The following is a 13,887-nucleotide window of genomic DNA, read 5'->3' as shown; positions in this document are numbered from 1 at the left end:
AAACACGGAGTTAGTTTTCTTGGAGTTTTGATCATATTTTCTTTCATCAGCTGGTCAGTACTTAAGCTTGCTTTCTGTGTGTTTCCTCTAAAAGACAGCTTATTTAATATATCTTGTTAATTAACTACATTGAGCTCATGCCAATAGCGTTATAACGCATGCCTGAAGGAGGCTTTTCCAGCCCACCCAGTTTCCCTGTGAGGCACAGCCCAGCCTTCTTGCACTAGCGACACCAGACAGTGCTTCTACTCTACACTCGGGGACATTTTATTTTATTTTTTAAAATTAATTAATTAATTAATTTTATTTTATTTATTTTTTTTTTTACGTAGAAAAGCAATTTATTCCATTATAAGCACTTACACAGTTAGTCATGGAGAGTAACAGGCCTGCTGGTGAAACAGGTCCCCCAAAATAGAGATGGTACCAAACTAGTGGTCAAGGACTAACTCCTAAAAAAAAAAAAAAAGCAACTCTTATCCAGGATTAATTTAATTTTAAAAACAAATACAAGCTTCTCAACTCAACTGGACAGTCTACCTGTGGTATGACTGTCAGGTAAAAACATACATCTTTACAACTTGGTGGTCCCAAGTTTTTTAAAAAACCATTTCACAGAAAGGAAAGAAATATGAAAACAGCTCAAGAAATACACTTACAAGCAAAAATATATAGGGAAAGAGGAACACGTAGTTTTGACTTAACTGAAGAAACTGAGAGGAGACTGGTCTACATAGGGAAATGTGCATTTTAAACAGCAGAATCAATAAAAAGCACCAAAAAATGCAAGAAACATGACACTAAGTAGATGGCGGAAAGGACACATGTTTGCAGTATGGTGACTGAAACAAGCAGGTAGAGCGCTGCCTGGTTTGCCCTGAGCTGGGAGCGTGTCACATCAAGGGGTCTACATTTTTGACTGCTCCGCACATCTCGGCAACTGACCACAGAAGCACAGGTATTGATTTGGGGGGTTTTAAATATGTTTTAGTGAGTGGGTGAATTCACAAACACGGAACCCATGAATAGTGAAAATCAGCTCTCTACACACAAGCACACACATACGTTTATACACACACATATACACATCTGTAAACACACACACACATATACACACACAGAACTCCCAGGGCAGATCTCTCTGTCTGTGTTGTAACTGCCATGGCATAGGCCGTGACACGAGCCAGGAGCTATGTTATCTGCTTCACAGGTGTACACACCATACCTTACACCGGGCCTGGCACATTGCCCGATGAGGTCAAGCACATACTCACAGATGCGACAACCCCTCCATCATGTACTGTGTCCATGCAAAGATACTGCCCATACATAGTCCATAACAAATACATGTGATTTTATAGAAAACTACCAGGGCCTTTTTAAAGTTGCTTATCACATCTTCACCTTATTAGATACATAATTTTTATTATGATTATTACACTGATGTAGCTCTTTATGGATTGAAACATACATTCATGTAGTTTCCAAGCCTATAGTGTCTGTTGTATGTAAATTGATTGTTGATTCGACCACCATCTGGAATTGCTGTGGAATGTTTGTCGCTTTTAATAATGTGATGAATAGGGTAGTTCATTGGCCTAGTTCTGTGTGTTTTGACTCACTAATAATGTGGTTCTGGCTCTATGGCCATTTGAATTTCAGGGGCCCAAAGAGGAGAGATGAATTCACAAATGTACTTATAAAAGAGCTCAAGATATTTTGGAGATGAGAAAATAGGCACATTTCCATCTAGTGGTTAAAAGTAATATGTGGGGGCCACCTGGGTGGCTTAGATGGTTGAGCAACTGCCTTCAGCTCAAGTCATGATCCCAGAGTCCCAGGATCAAGTCCCGCATTGGGCTCCCAGCTCCATGGGGAGCCTGCTTCTCCCTCTGACCTTCTCTCCTCTCGTCCTCTCTCTCAAATAAATTAAAAAAAAAATCTAAAAAAAAAAAAAAGTAAAATGTGAGAATGTTGAAATGGGTTTGGACCATTTGGCATTTGTCTACATACCTAAACCTGAGCTGCTCTTCTTGTGAGGCAGAGGTTGGGGTAAGGAAAAGGGGCAAGATTTGTCAAGGAAAATCCACCAGGCTGACTATGGAAGATGTTATGTGAAGGTAACCCAGTACAAGCTTTGAATCATGAACTCAAATCCGGATTCCAGCTTCACCGCTAAACAGCTGGTGTGATTTGGAGCAAGAAACTCTGCCACCCAAGCTCAGCTTCCTCATCTGTAAAGTAGAAATGATACTTAGAGCATAAGCTTATTTTAAGAAGTAAATAAAATGATGCATATAACTCAATTAGCATGATGTCCGGCACCTAGAAGCAGTCAGTCAATGATAGGCGTCACTATTAAGTCTATTTGAAAGGAGGGATAAAGTGTTTTCTATAGGGACAGCACTTAAGTGTTGCAAACATGCATGTGTTATCAGTAATAAGGCAATAGGGTTACAAAAAATATAAGGAATAAGAGTGTTGTATGCTTTGGTACAACAGGATCTCCTGAATTATCTATCAAGTAGATAACATAGCAGATAAGAAAGAATCCTAGAGGGACACCTGGGTGGCACAGTTGGTTTAGCATCTGACTCTTGGTTTCAGCCCAGGTCATGATTTCAGGGTCATGGGATCCAGCCCCGCATGGGACTCCACACTTAGGGGGGCATCTGCTTGGGATTCTCCTTCTCCCTCTCCCAACTGCTCTCGCTCTCGCGCTCTCTCTCTCTCTCAAATAGGTAAATTTAAAAAAAAGAGAAAGAAGGAATCCTAGGTAAAATGACTGAGAAAAAAGTTTCTGCATATTTCTGGTTGGCTCTTTTTCAATGAAAATGCACAGAGTGTTAAATGGGTCATATTTATTTCCAGTACACCTGCCAAAAATAAATGGCATATGTTTAAAATATATTTTGAATCTTACTCTAATAATAGTATGTGATATTGGGGTCTTGTCTGGTTTGCATATGTAGCCTCCTGTAACGGATGTCTGGAGGGAAAACAGCCATCGGCCGCGATGGGGAGTCCCTGCCTCCATGCTCCCCCGCCCTCGAAACTGGCATTGGTCGTGTGGCTTCTGCCTGCTGTTGTCCCTTCCTATTTCTCATGAATCGAATGTGTCCCCAAAAAGATACATTAAAGTCGTAACAGTCAGTACCTGTGAATGTGACCTTCTCTGGAAATAGGATCTTTGCGAGATGGCATCAAGATGGAAGTAAAGATGGGGTCACGCTGGAGGAGGCTGAGTCCCTGATCCAGTATGACTGGTGTCTTCATGAGAAGAGCAGAGGAAACGCACGAAGAGTGGAACATGAAGACGCAGGCGCACACAGAGGGAAGAGGGTGGGAAATCACGGTGTAACGCCGCAGGGAGAGGCTCGTGTGACACGTCTACAAGCCAAGGAAGGCCAGGAATGGCCAGAAGCACAGGAAGCTGGGAGAGAGGCACAGATTCTCTCCTGGCACCTTCCGAGAGCATCGTGCTGCTGACACCTGCATCCTGGAGTTCCAGCCTCCAGAACCAGGAGAGGGTACATTTCTGTTGCTTTAACCAGTCCGTGGTGCTTTATCAAAGCAGCCTTAGAAAACGATACACTATTCCTCATGGAGTTCCAGGGTGGCTGGGTGGTGGGAGTTTATGTGAGCAGTTAATTCCCTGAAATTCTAACCCTACAAAATTGTAGCAAGCTGCCTCTAAAGGAGAGGGATGGAAGGACTGAAATCATTTATGTTCAGAACACATTGGGCAACAGGCGATGTAGAAAGAATTTAAACATTCAGGACCTCCCGACAATGCCAGCCTGGCGGGGTGGGGTGAGTTGGGGATTTTCCCTCTGGGTGGCTGAGAGCCAGCTTCCGAAGCCGGGGAGGCAGCTCATCTGTCTGCCTCTGTGTTCGTAAGGACAGCATTCATTTAATCTGCCCATGCCTGATCTTCCACGGAAATTTCCAGGACATGTGCCTTGTTTTCTCCTCTCCTTCCCTACTCCTCTCCACTACTCCAGCAGCCAGAGACTCCATCCCGGTGTAAGACCCACTCTGCTCTCCAGGAGTCAAGAGGACGTGGAACTCAAGCTCTCAGGCTTTGAAGTAGCCCCTCTCAGTTAACATACACCCTGCTTACGTCCACGATATGTTAACACGACTTATTTGGATTTGGGAAATGCCCAATCATCCCATTGACACAGAGCCTAAAATAAGAAGCCAGTGCCAGATCCCTTACGCAACAGGGACTCCCTTGGCAGCATAAAGCTTGTAATTGAAGGCAATTCCGCTAGATGGAGCTCTGCTGAAGAGTAGGCCTTGACTTCCCCGGTCAGTACTGGCAGTTTCCGGGCAATTCCGGAATGAATGAGACTCTCCAGAGGGCAGCCCTGAACTGCTCTGGACAGATTTAGAAGCCCACTGTACTTACCCTCAAATGTTTGACTTAATCTTCAGTTTGGACAGAACCTCTGACTGCTCATCTGTGAGCAGGTTCCTCCCACCTTCCCCCCATTGAAGGGTTCCAGATAAACACAAGGGAACCTCAAGGTCAGATGGAAACCCGTGAAAGGAGGCTCTCAGGGCCCTGGGGCTTTAATACAGGAAGCAGTACCCAAGCCGGCTAGCCGAGTGCCTGACAGGGAGGTGGTTGGAGCAGGCAGAGCATGGCCGGCATCTCATCAGCCAATGCCATCTGGCCCTGGCTAGACGGAAGGGACACTCTGTGCCTGTTAACAACCTTCTGGAACACTCGGAGTGACCAGCTGAGAGGATGGGGTGGATTGACATGACAGAGTGAAGTGCTTTTCTAGTTGGACGAGAAAAAGAACCTGAACAGGCTCCACCCATAGAGATCCCTGTAAGTGTTTCAACATGGGAATACAGCCGGGCGCCACGTAAAAACAAGAGAGACTAAATCAAGAGTAATAAAACCAAGACGAGCTCCTTGGCTGCCACCACCGTATACCTTGAAAGGAGCTTCCCCTTTGCATTGGCCACAGAAGACTGCTTTTACTATGCGACAAAGCTTCTTTTGAACACCAGCCTCATGACATCCTCCTAGTCTTCAATTTCCTCGACTGTGAGTTGGAAAAATTCGTTCTTTCCCTGTGATATCACACTGAGGCTTGGAAATAAAGCACTGAACTTTCTAGTAAAGGGCCTGGTGTATGGCAGGTCCTCAATAAATACATTTCTCCTCTTCCTGCTGCTCTTCTCAGAACTCAGAGGAGAGAAGGGCCCTGGGAACACAAAGGATTGACAATCATTACACATGAATCACCAAAGCAAAGCTGCTGAATACTTTAGGATAGATTTTTGCCACAGGTGCAACTAGAGCGAATCCCATTCTCTCCACCTTCATCAGTATCAGCGGTGATTATTGGTTTATGAATGGTGGGGAAGGGAGCACAGGGCTCCCTGCTGCCCTCCGGTCTGCCAGCTGAATGACTGTGAGGAAGGACCCAGAAAGGCAAAGCCAGGTGTGCTCACTTCCCCCAGATGACCCGGAAGCTGGAGCCTTGGCGGCAGCTACCCATTTCAAGCCCTCCCCAGGACACTGACGTAGACAAACCTGAAACGGTACCTCCCCCCTTCTTCTCCCAAATTTCCTTCTTTCCTCCCCCATCAAAGTTACAGGCCTCCATCCTTCTTCCCTTTTTCTCTCCATCAAAACTTAATCTTTTTTTCTCCCTCAAAACTTGTTCTTATCCTCCATCAAAACTTAATCTTGAGGAAAAACTGATTATCAATAACTTTAAGTCAACAGATGTTTGTAAACTGCTCTCTCTCTCTAGATAAGATTTTCCTCATTTATTCACCACCAAGAAGGTGGTGTAAGTGTTCTGGAAGGCAGGGATCTTGTGGTGTCACTGACATCACCCCCAGAGGATGCCTCCACTCTTCACTCTGTCTAGGTTGTTGGAAACGTGTTTCTCGAGGCCCTCCTCAGGGACAGGCGGAGGTTTGTAATGGTTGGGTATTTGCTGCTGGAATTCCTGAAATACAGCAAATATCTGTAAACAAAACATTAGAAATGAAATACAAAATGCTTGGCATTTGGCGTATTTTAAAAACTTTATTTACCCATTTCTTTCCTCTTTTACCAATTGTTAGAGTTGCCAAGCAGCTCTTTAAGATTGGGCCTGGGCCCACCTCTCAGATCACAGCCCTGGCTCAAGGAAAACATCATCTGAATTCAAACAAGCCAAATGTGCATTTGTGCCTGCTTAAATATCCAGACTTTGTTCTACACCTTCGTCAGACACGTAGCCTTAGGATGTGGGATACGCGCTGGGAGGCAAACAGAGGGATGGCAGATATGGAGCTCCGTTTGCCAGCGTTCTCGGCTTCCTCTGCCGTGGCAGGGGCGGCTGCTCAAGCTCACCCTTTGTTCTCGTGGGGCAGAGACAGAGCCTCACAAGCCTCCTCAATGCAGCTGTTTGAGAGCAGGCCCTGAGATGAGACTCTGATCGGAGTTTAATGTGGGTGCCCAATGGGAAGGGCAAAGCCACCTGCCAATTGTTAGATTCTTTCAGACAATGCAGAGTAGATGTTTCAAAAGAGAAGACCGGTTGCCCCTAAAATTCCTCCCAACTCCACTGTTGGCTGAGCCCTAAAATTCTGTCAGTAGACCATCCATCCCTAGAGTCCGTAGTCTTGTTGCCTACAGGGCAAACTGTACTGAGTCCCCCTCATATGCTGACTCATTTAATTTTCATAATCTGCTATTATCCCCTTCTTATAAATAAAAAAACCAAGGCTCAGAGATTGAAACCCCCGAGATCAGACAGCAAGTAAGTGGCAGAGCCAGGATTATCAAATTTAGATCTATTTTTCACCCCTCCCCAAGACCTTGCTTTCTGCGCCGTGTCACACAGGCTGCCGTGGGTGAGGACTGAGAAGGAGCCAGGGAAGGGGAGCATGGGGGGCAGAAGAGTTCATTTCAGACGGAGAAGAGAACAGAAGGCAGGCTGCAGGCTTCCCAGGCCTGAGAAATTACTCAGGCTGGCCTTGGGTTGAAAGAAGAGAACCTGAGGAGAGGCTGGCGTTTCCCCCAGAATCAAGGTACCTGCCTCCAGCAGGATTCAGCGGACTCTTGGGGCAGCCACCTGAGAGAAGCAGATGCAAGGATCCGCTGTGCGGTCAAGTAGCCGGGGAAGTGTTAGCGCCAACGTTGGTGCTGTTGTTACTACAAAATTATGTAGCCGTGCTCTCTGGAAGAGTGAACGTTACCTTGGATGGGTGGGCGGAAACTCCCAGAAGGCTGTACCTTCTCCAGCGGTGGCCTGGAGCACTTCACACCCACGGTGGCTTCTTTCTAACAACTCCCCTACCATAGCATACAGTTAATTTGAGTCGTCTCATGAAATTAAAGAAAAAACAGCAATGGCAGGGAAAGAAATGCAGACAATGAATTTTTTCTTTTATTATACATCACATACATAATCATGGCAGTTAAATACATACATGAGTCAATTAGTAAATGAATAGTATATTACCATAAAACGGTGGGGGTGAGCGGTAAATACTTTCAGTCTTTTTTTTTTTCTTTAAAGAAAAGGGAGAGCCTTTTGCCTATATGTTAGGAACAAATGGAACATTACAGTTTTTGTCTTTGAGACTTCTGCAGACTTGTCGGTGATTTCATCAAAATCGATCCCGAATAGTCACATTCAATAAGCAGCATTGTCGGATTTGTCAGTGTGTCTCATAGTTCGTTGCGGAATGTTTTTTACTCATTTTAATTTCTAAAGTTTTCTCACCTTTTAAAATTGAAGTATAGTTGATAGACTGTGAAGTTTATTTTTACCTGTAACAAGAGACAGACAAGCAGTTAAGGAAAGCCTGAAGCATGAGGATAAACTTGGCAGTGACACATACCAATCCCATGTCACAGTGAATTCCAGAAAGGGCAAGATAGTTCACATCTTTGTTCCTTCAGAACCAATTCTAGCAGCTTACTTACTTTCTTTCTTTTTTTTTTTTTTTTAAAGATTTTATGTATTTATTTGAGAGAGAGAGCAAGAATGAGAGACAGCATGAGAGGGGATAGGTCAGAGGGAGAAGCAGACTTCCTGCAGAGCAGGGAGCCTGATGTGGGACTCAATCCTGGGACTCCAGGATCATGACCTGAGCCAAAGGCAGTTGCTTAACCAATTGAGGCACCCAAGCAGCCAATTCTAGCAGCTTCCAAATGTCCTCTAGGTTGAAAAATTTTTGCCAAAAACTGATCCGCTGGAAATTTATCACAGATTACTATTGTATTTGGTTCTCAAATTTCACATGTGCAAAGATAGAGAAAGTGTCCGAATGACAGCAAATAGGGACTTATCTGAGCCATTGTGTTCTTGTCCATTTCCTGGAGAAATTGACTCAGGCTTCAAACACTGCCCTGTTAATTTCCCCAGGCAATGTCAGACCGCACCTCTGCTTGTTTCTCCTAACATTTCTTCCTTACATTTGATTCTTTTTTCTATTTATTTACTTTTTGTTTTGTTTTGTTTTTGGCAGAAGTCATAGTCCTCTCCACAGTTCCTTTGCACTGATCTTGAGGAATCATTTTAAAGTGTTTGTGTGCCTTTTTCAAGGTCGATCCTGCCAGTTTGCAAATATTTCTGCATGGTTCCATACAACAACAGGATTAAAGTCACTCAAGTCCATGCCTCTGTCTATGAGGGCTCGCGTTGTCTACTTCTCATCCACTATTTGGAAACAAAGCCATGTGCTAAGTTAACTCCCATACAGAATACAGTACTTTTTAAAGGATAAAGAATACGAATGTGCTTATTTGGGTTTAAGATTATTCAGGGCAGGGGCGCCTGGGTGGCTCAGTGGGTCAAAGCCTCTGCCTTCGGCTCGGGTCATGATCTCAGGGTCCTGGGATCGAGCCCCATGTTGGGCTCTCCGCTCAGCAGGGAGCCTGTCCCCCCGCCCCGCCTGCCTCTCTGCCTACTTGTGATCTCTGTCTGTCAAATAAATAAAAATCTTTAAAAAATAATAATAATAAAAAGACTATTCAGGGCAGACTACTGTGTCACTAATGTTATTTAGGATTGCCAGTGCATGGTGAGTGAAAAGCAGACCAACTTTTAGATGGTTAGACCAGGTTTTAAAATTTCACTGCCCCGACACTGGGGTTCAGATCTCAGGAACATCCCATTCTGCTCTTATAACCCCATAACTTCTTGCTGTCAATCTGGTCTCGTTAAATAGGATTAAACATTTAAAAACTGAAATCCCACAAGTTGATTTTCTCCCATTCAAGCTGCAACCCCCTTACCTGGGAAGGGGCCCATGGATATCAGGGCCCAGCTGCATTCCGCTGGGGTCAAGGCCAGCTATTTGCAGGGAATATAGGACTTCTTCTGGGCCTTCCCTCCAACATCCTGCAAATTCTCTTCTTCCTGGCATCTGCAGAGTGGCATTCTCGTCTCCGTGCAGCCACTAATTAGCTGTGGGATCTTGGAACAAAAACTTTACCTTCTGCTTGCTCAGAAGCAAGTGTTTCACTGAGTCATGTCTAAGGCTCCTTCTAATGTCCTCAGACACTGGCTATGAGGGCACATGACCTTGGCCGCCCATCCTGGGCTTCTGCACATGGTGCCAGTGCAGTAAAAGGTCAGCTCCTGGCAGTCCCTCTTGCAGATTGTTCCTTGTACGCCATCCCAGGGACACTGCTGACTGTTCACACTGTCACATTTCCTTGTTTGGCGTCTTCAGAACCCCTGGTCTTTGGAGACTTCCAGATGGCTTTCTTTAACCGTCAGAGCTGGATTTCCTGGGCAGTGCCCTCCTCAGCAAACGTTCTTATTTGTCATGGCACTGGCCTCAGAATGTGCAGGAATGATTTCTAAAAGACATTGCCAGCCTGTCCTGAGCCCGCACTCTTGTTCCATCCCCACTGGGCACCAACCTATGGGGGAAGAGAAGGGTGGACTGGCTATACCCCTTTCACAGATGGGGACGCCAAGGTGCCGAGGCTTGAAATGCATGACCATGGCGGTGCCTGCAGGGTCAGGACTGGGACAAAAGCCCTCCGATCCCCATTGTCCTATTCACTCCTCTAACCCCAACTCCAAGATGTTGAGCTCAGGCTTGGCCCAGGCCCACTCACCCTACTTATACAACCGCTACCCAGCATGCCTTTGGCTGCAGAGGAGGAACTGACCCCATGCCTTGTGTCTAAGAATTTATGATTCAAAAATCACAAGATTTGTACACTGAGCATTAAGATGTCTGTAGAAATATAAAAAAGTAGTGATAGCATAGCAATAGCTTATTTTTATGACTTCGTATATTTTTATATCAGGACATAAAAATCTCTTCCCTATGTTTGGCAGCAACATATTTAGGAATTGGTCCCCCCAAAAAGCTATAGACCAGGGATGACGAGCATGTGGCATATGCTTGAGAGTCCCTGGGGAGGTTTGTGGTAGATGGTGACTCTATCACGGCTCTCTTTCCACTTAGCACAGATGCGGCCTCAGAATCTTTCCTAACACAGCATGCCGCGCAGTCACATAATTCACACCAGATTTCATAGTGGGCCAGGCTGGACTTGCCATCCCTGCTACACATCTGGGCCTGATTATTCTAGAAAATGGAGGAAGAGTGAAATTTCGGTGGTTTGCCCTTTCAGGGGCTGCTCCTTGGTGTATCTTCTCTTTTCTCTCTTCACATCTTCCGCCAGCCCCCAAACAAGTGCTAAGGTCAACTGATGGCCAGGAAGTGGGTAATCCTGGTTGGAAACAGAAGTTACACAGCTGAGATAGAGAAAACGTTTGCAGAGTGTTGGCAGTTTACTATGTAAGGGACCCCTTCACCATGCACAACTTCCCGCCCACCTCTTGCAGAATCCCAGAGCAGGTGTTCTTTGTAAGACACCCCGACCAGGCAGGTGATTCTGATGCTCCCCACCCACCCGCCCCCCAGGAATCACAGCTTGAGAAATGATCTCTCGGTGATATTTGCCATTTCTCAGAGGATTGAGTCTTGAAGATTGAGTCAAATGATTTCGAAATTGTTCGTGGGGAAACTCAGCCATAGGAGTCAGTGGTGAGCGGATATTTCGAGCACCAGTGATGATCTCCTCTCCTGGCATCCACTGCCCCAGTGCCAGCAGTAGATAATTCCAGAACTAAGAAAGAACCTGAAAGGAGCCTGGAGCCCTGAGCTGGGTTGAATAATGTCTCCCTAAAATTTCGTGTCCACTTGGAACGTCAGAATGTAATTAAGATAAGGATTGAGGTGAGAATGTACAGAGTTCAGGTGGGCCCCAAATCGAATGAGAGTGACCTTAGGGGAGACAGAAGAGGGTGTACAGAGACACACAAAAGAAGGCCCTGGGACGACAGAAGGAAAGATTGCAGGGATGAGTGACAAGCCGGAAATTGCCACGGATGGTGAGCAACCACCAGAAGCCGGGAAGAGGCACCAAAGGATTCTCCCCTGGAAACTGCAGAAGGAGCGTGATCCTGCCAACGCCTCGGTTGGGACTTCCGGCCTCTAAAACTGGAAGAAAATATGTTTCTGTTCCTGTAAGCCATCAGTTTGTGGTCCTTTGTTTCAGCAGCCCTAGGAAATGAGTATGCTTTCCAAAGGATAAATCTGCTCCCAATTCTTTACTCAGGCTCTGCTCTCAGGAGAGAGGAAATCCAAACTAGGTGGAAATGTCCCCGCACTGCAGATGAGGAGCCTGAGGCAGTCTTGCTCAAAGAGCGGCTGTGGCTTCGGGAGGAAACAATGAGCAGCGAGGCGTGGCTTGTAGGAGACAGAGTCACCCCCTTGGCCGTGCGCTGTGCATATGACCCACAGCCCACAGCAGCTCCGTGAGCTCTGGGGCCCAGCAAATGGCCTGGGAGAGGTGGTGGTGGGAGGGGCACTGGGTGCAAGAAATGTGGTCATAAAATGTAAAACGTGAGATCCTTTGTAAGCAGCGGTCCTAAGAGGCAGAAGGATGGTGGGGGATGGGGGAGCAATCTCTTCCCTCGCACCTTGGCTAAACTGATCTCTGACAGGCACTTCCCTCACTTGTCCGGTCCCAGGTTGGGAGGACACACTGAATCAGGACATTTTGCCTGAGAAAGCTGCTTTAACAATTGGCAGCTCAGAAGATAATACAAAAGTATTTGTCTTTCTCTTGTTTGATATATTTTTCAAGGAAATACTTACTATTTTTTGAGAGCTCCTGGACACAATCCATATTTTGTTTTCAGGAAGAAAAATCCTCAAGTCTTCTTGCCTTTTCCTTAATTTACAGTTATCACTGAAAATAATAGAAAAGCATTAGCAACCTATGTTGTATATTTTCATAAACTTAAATAACCAGTTGGTCTATAATCTTTTATCCCCTTTGGAAAGGACAAAGACTTTTTCCAATAAAGAAGTGTCCTCTTTACTGAAGATTTAAATCTCCATGGCATTGTTTGTTCCCCATTGGTGGACTGGAAAGAGGCAGTTTCAGAGCACTGGTAGATTCTAGGCAGAACACAGCCCAATCTCCTTGCGCTCCCGGGTGGCAGGGGCTGGGATCTGCAAACCTCAGGAATGGAGGGATCAACAGAAGCAAATGAAAAGGAGGACAGAACACCTGCCTGCAGTGTCTTTGCGACCTGGGCTCCTCTGGCGGGCCGCATTTCCCTCCACCTCCCCCAGAATGCAGCCCACTAGTGCCCTGCTCATCTGCCTCTTTGCTCCTCTTACCTCTCTAAGGATGACTCAGAGGTGCTGCTGAGCCAAGGACTTTCTGCGGCCTGGAACGGCAGCCATTCAATCTCTGATCTCCGATCTCCGTAGCAATAAAATGCAGATGGAGGAAGGCCTTTGTGAGTGGGGAGAAAAGGCGATGAGGCTTCGGCTCTGGGTTTCCAACAAAGGCAGCAGCTACATACATCATGCTGCACGAAGGGCTGGCGGGCCCAGATAGACTGAAATCTTGGGACTGCTCGAATCTGCTTCCTCGTAGCCTCCGCGGCCTGCCCCATGAGTGGAAGGAGCCACGCAGAAGCACAGAACACGGCTGGAATGTTGCTACCTTAACATGGGTTCTAAGAAGGGCCATTTTGTATTCTTTAGACGTGCACCAAACACAGGCCTTGTTTTCATGATTCCTGAACCACATTTTGATACAACGGAGTGGTTTGGGGGGTTTATTTTAAATCAAGGTTCATTCCCTCCCACCCCTTTCCCAGGCATCACATTTCCCAGATTGCTGTAGAAAGTCAGTCCCTACAGAAGGATGGTACCTTTCAAAAGTCAGAAGAGACCCACAGAGCTGCCCAAGAAACAGCCATACTGCAGGGTGGGGAGAAGGGTAGTTGCCTCCATGGTGAGGGGGTGTAGGGGAAGCGATCATGACCTGGTCTAGACCCAGACCCAGCTCTTCTACTAATGAGCTGTTAACTATTGACTAGCTCTTAGCTGGAGAATCACTGGACTCTAGTTAGCTCGCCTGCTAGGCTAGGCAGGTGTCCCCTGTGACCACCCACGTCCCATCTCTTCCTAATATTTCCTGATCTTGAAACCCATTTAGTGCCCAGGTTACCCTCAGACCACTGGACAGATGCCCCGTGGTTCTCTTGGATGCTTCAAACTCCTCTCAGCCCTGAAAAGCTTGTAAATGAAAAGCAGAGAACTTCTAGCTTGCCAGTGTCCCCTTCCCAAATAGGAAGCTTGAAAAACAGCTCCCTTTCCTGAGGAGTGGAGAAAATAAATCAGTTAGAAATAAGAGGGTGACGGTTCAGGTCAGGCGAGAATTTACAAGGGGCTGTTTCAGGAGGGCTGTTAAAGAGGAGGAGGCCTGTGGATTTCCTCCCCATAAATTGTCACAAAGCTATAGAAGCAAACTAATAATCATGTTGTCTACTACGTGACTGTGTCAGCTGCAGCTGGGAAGGGGCGGGG

General features: G+C 46.2%; 1 long non-coding RNA gene across 1 annotated transcript; it reads right to left on the bottom strand.

The window, feature by feature from the left end:
- Positions 1-7,374: 7,374 nt before the first annotated feature.
- Positions 7,375-13,252, bottom strand: LOC308354019. The gene is made up of 4 exons (XR_013967838.1): positions 12,688-13,252; positions 12,157-12,250; positions 9,266-10,723; positions 7,375-7,795 (listed from the first exon to the last, which is right to left on the bottom strand). It is a non-coding gene; the product is annotated as an uncharacterized lncRNA (long non-coding RNA).
- Between the last annotated feature and the right edge of the window lie 635 nt (positions 13,253-13,887).

Source organism: Martes martes (genome assembly GCF_963455335.1).
Source record: "Martes martes genome assembly, chromosome: 13".
NCBI lineage: Eukaryota > Metazoa > Chordata > Mammalia > Carnivora > Mustelidae > Martes > Martes martes.
The sequence above is the reverse complement of the archived record's forward strand: the minus strand, read 5'-3'. Positions and strand labels throughout refer to the sequence as shown.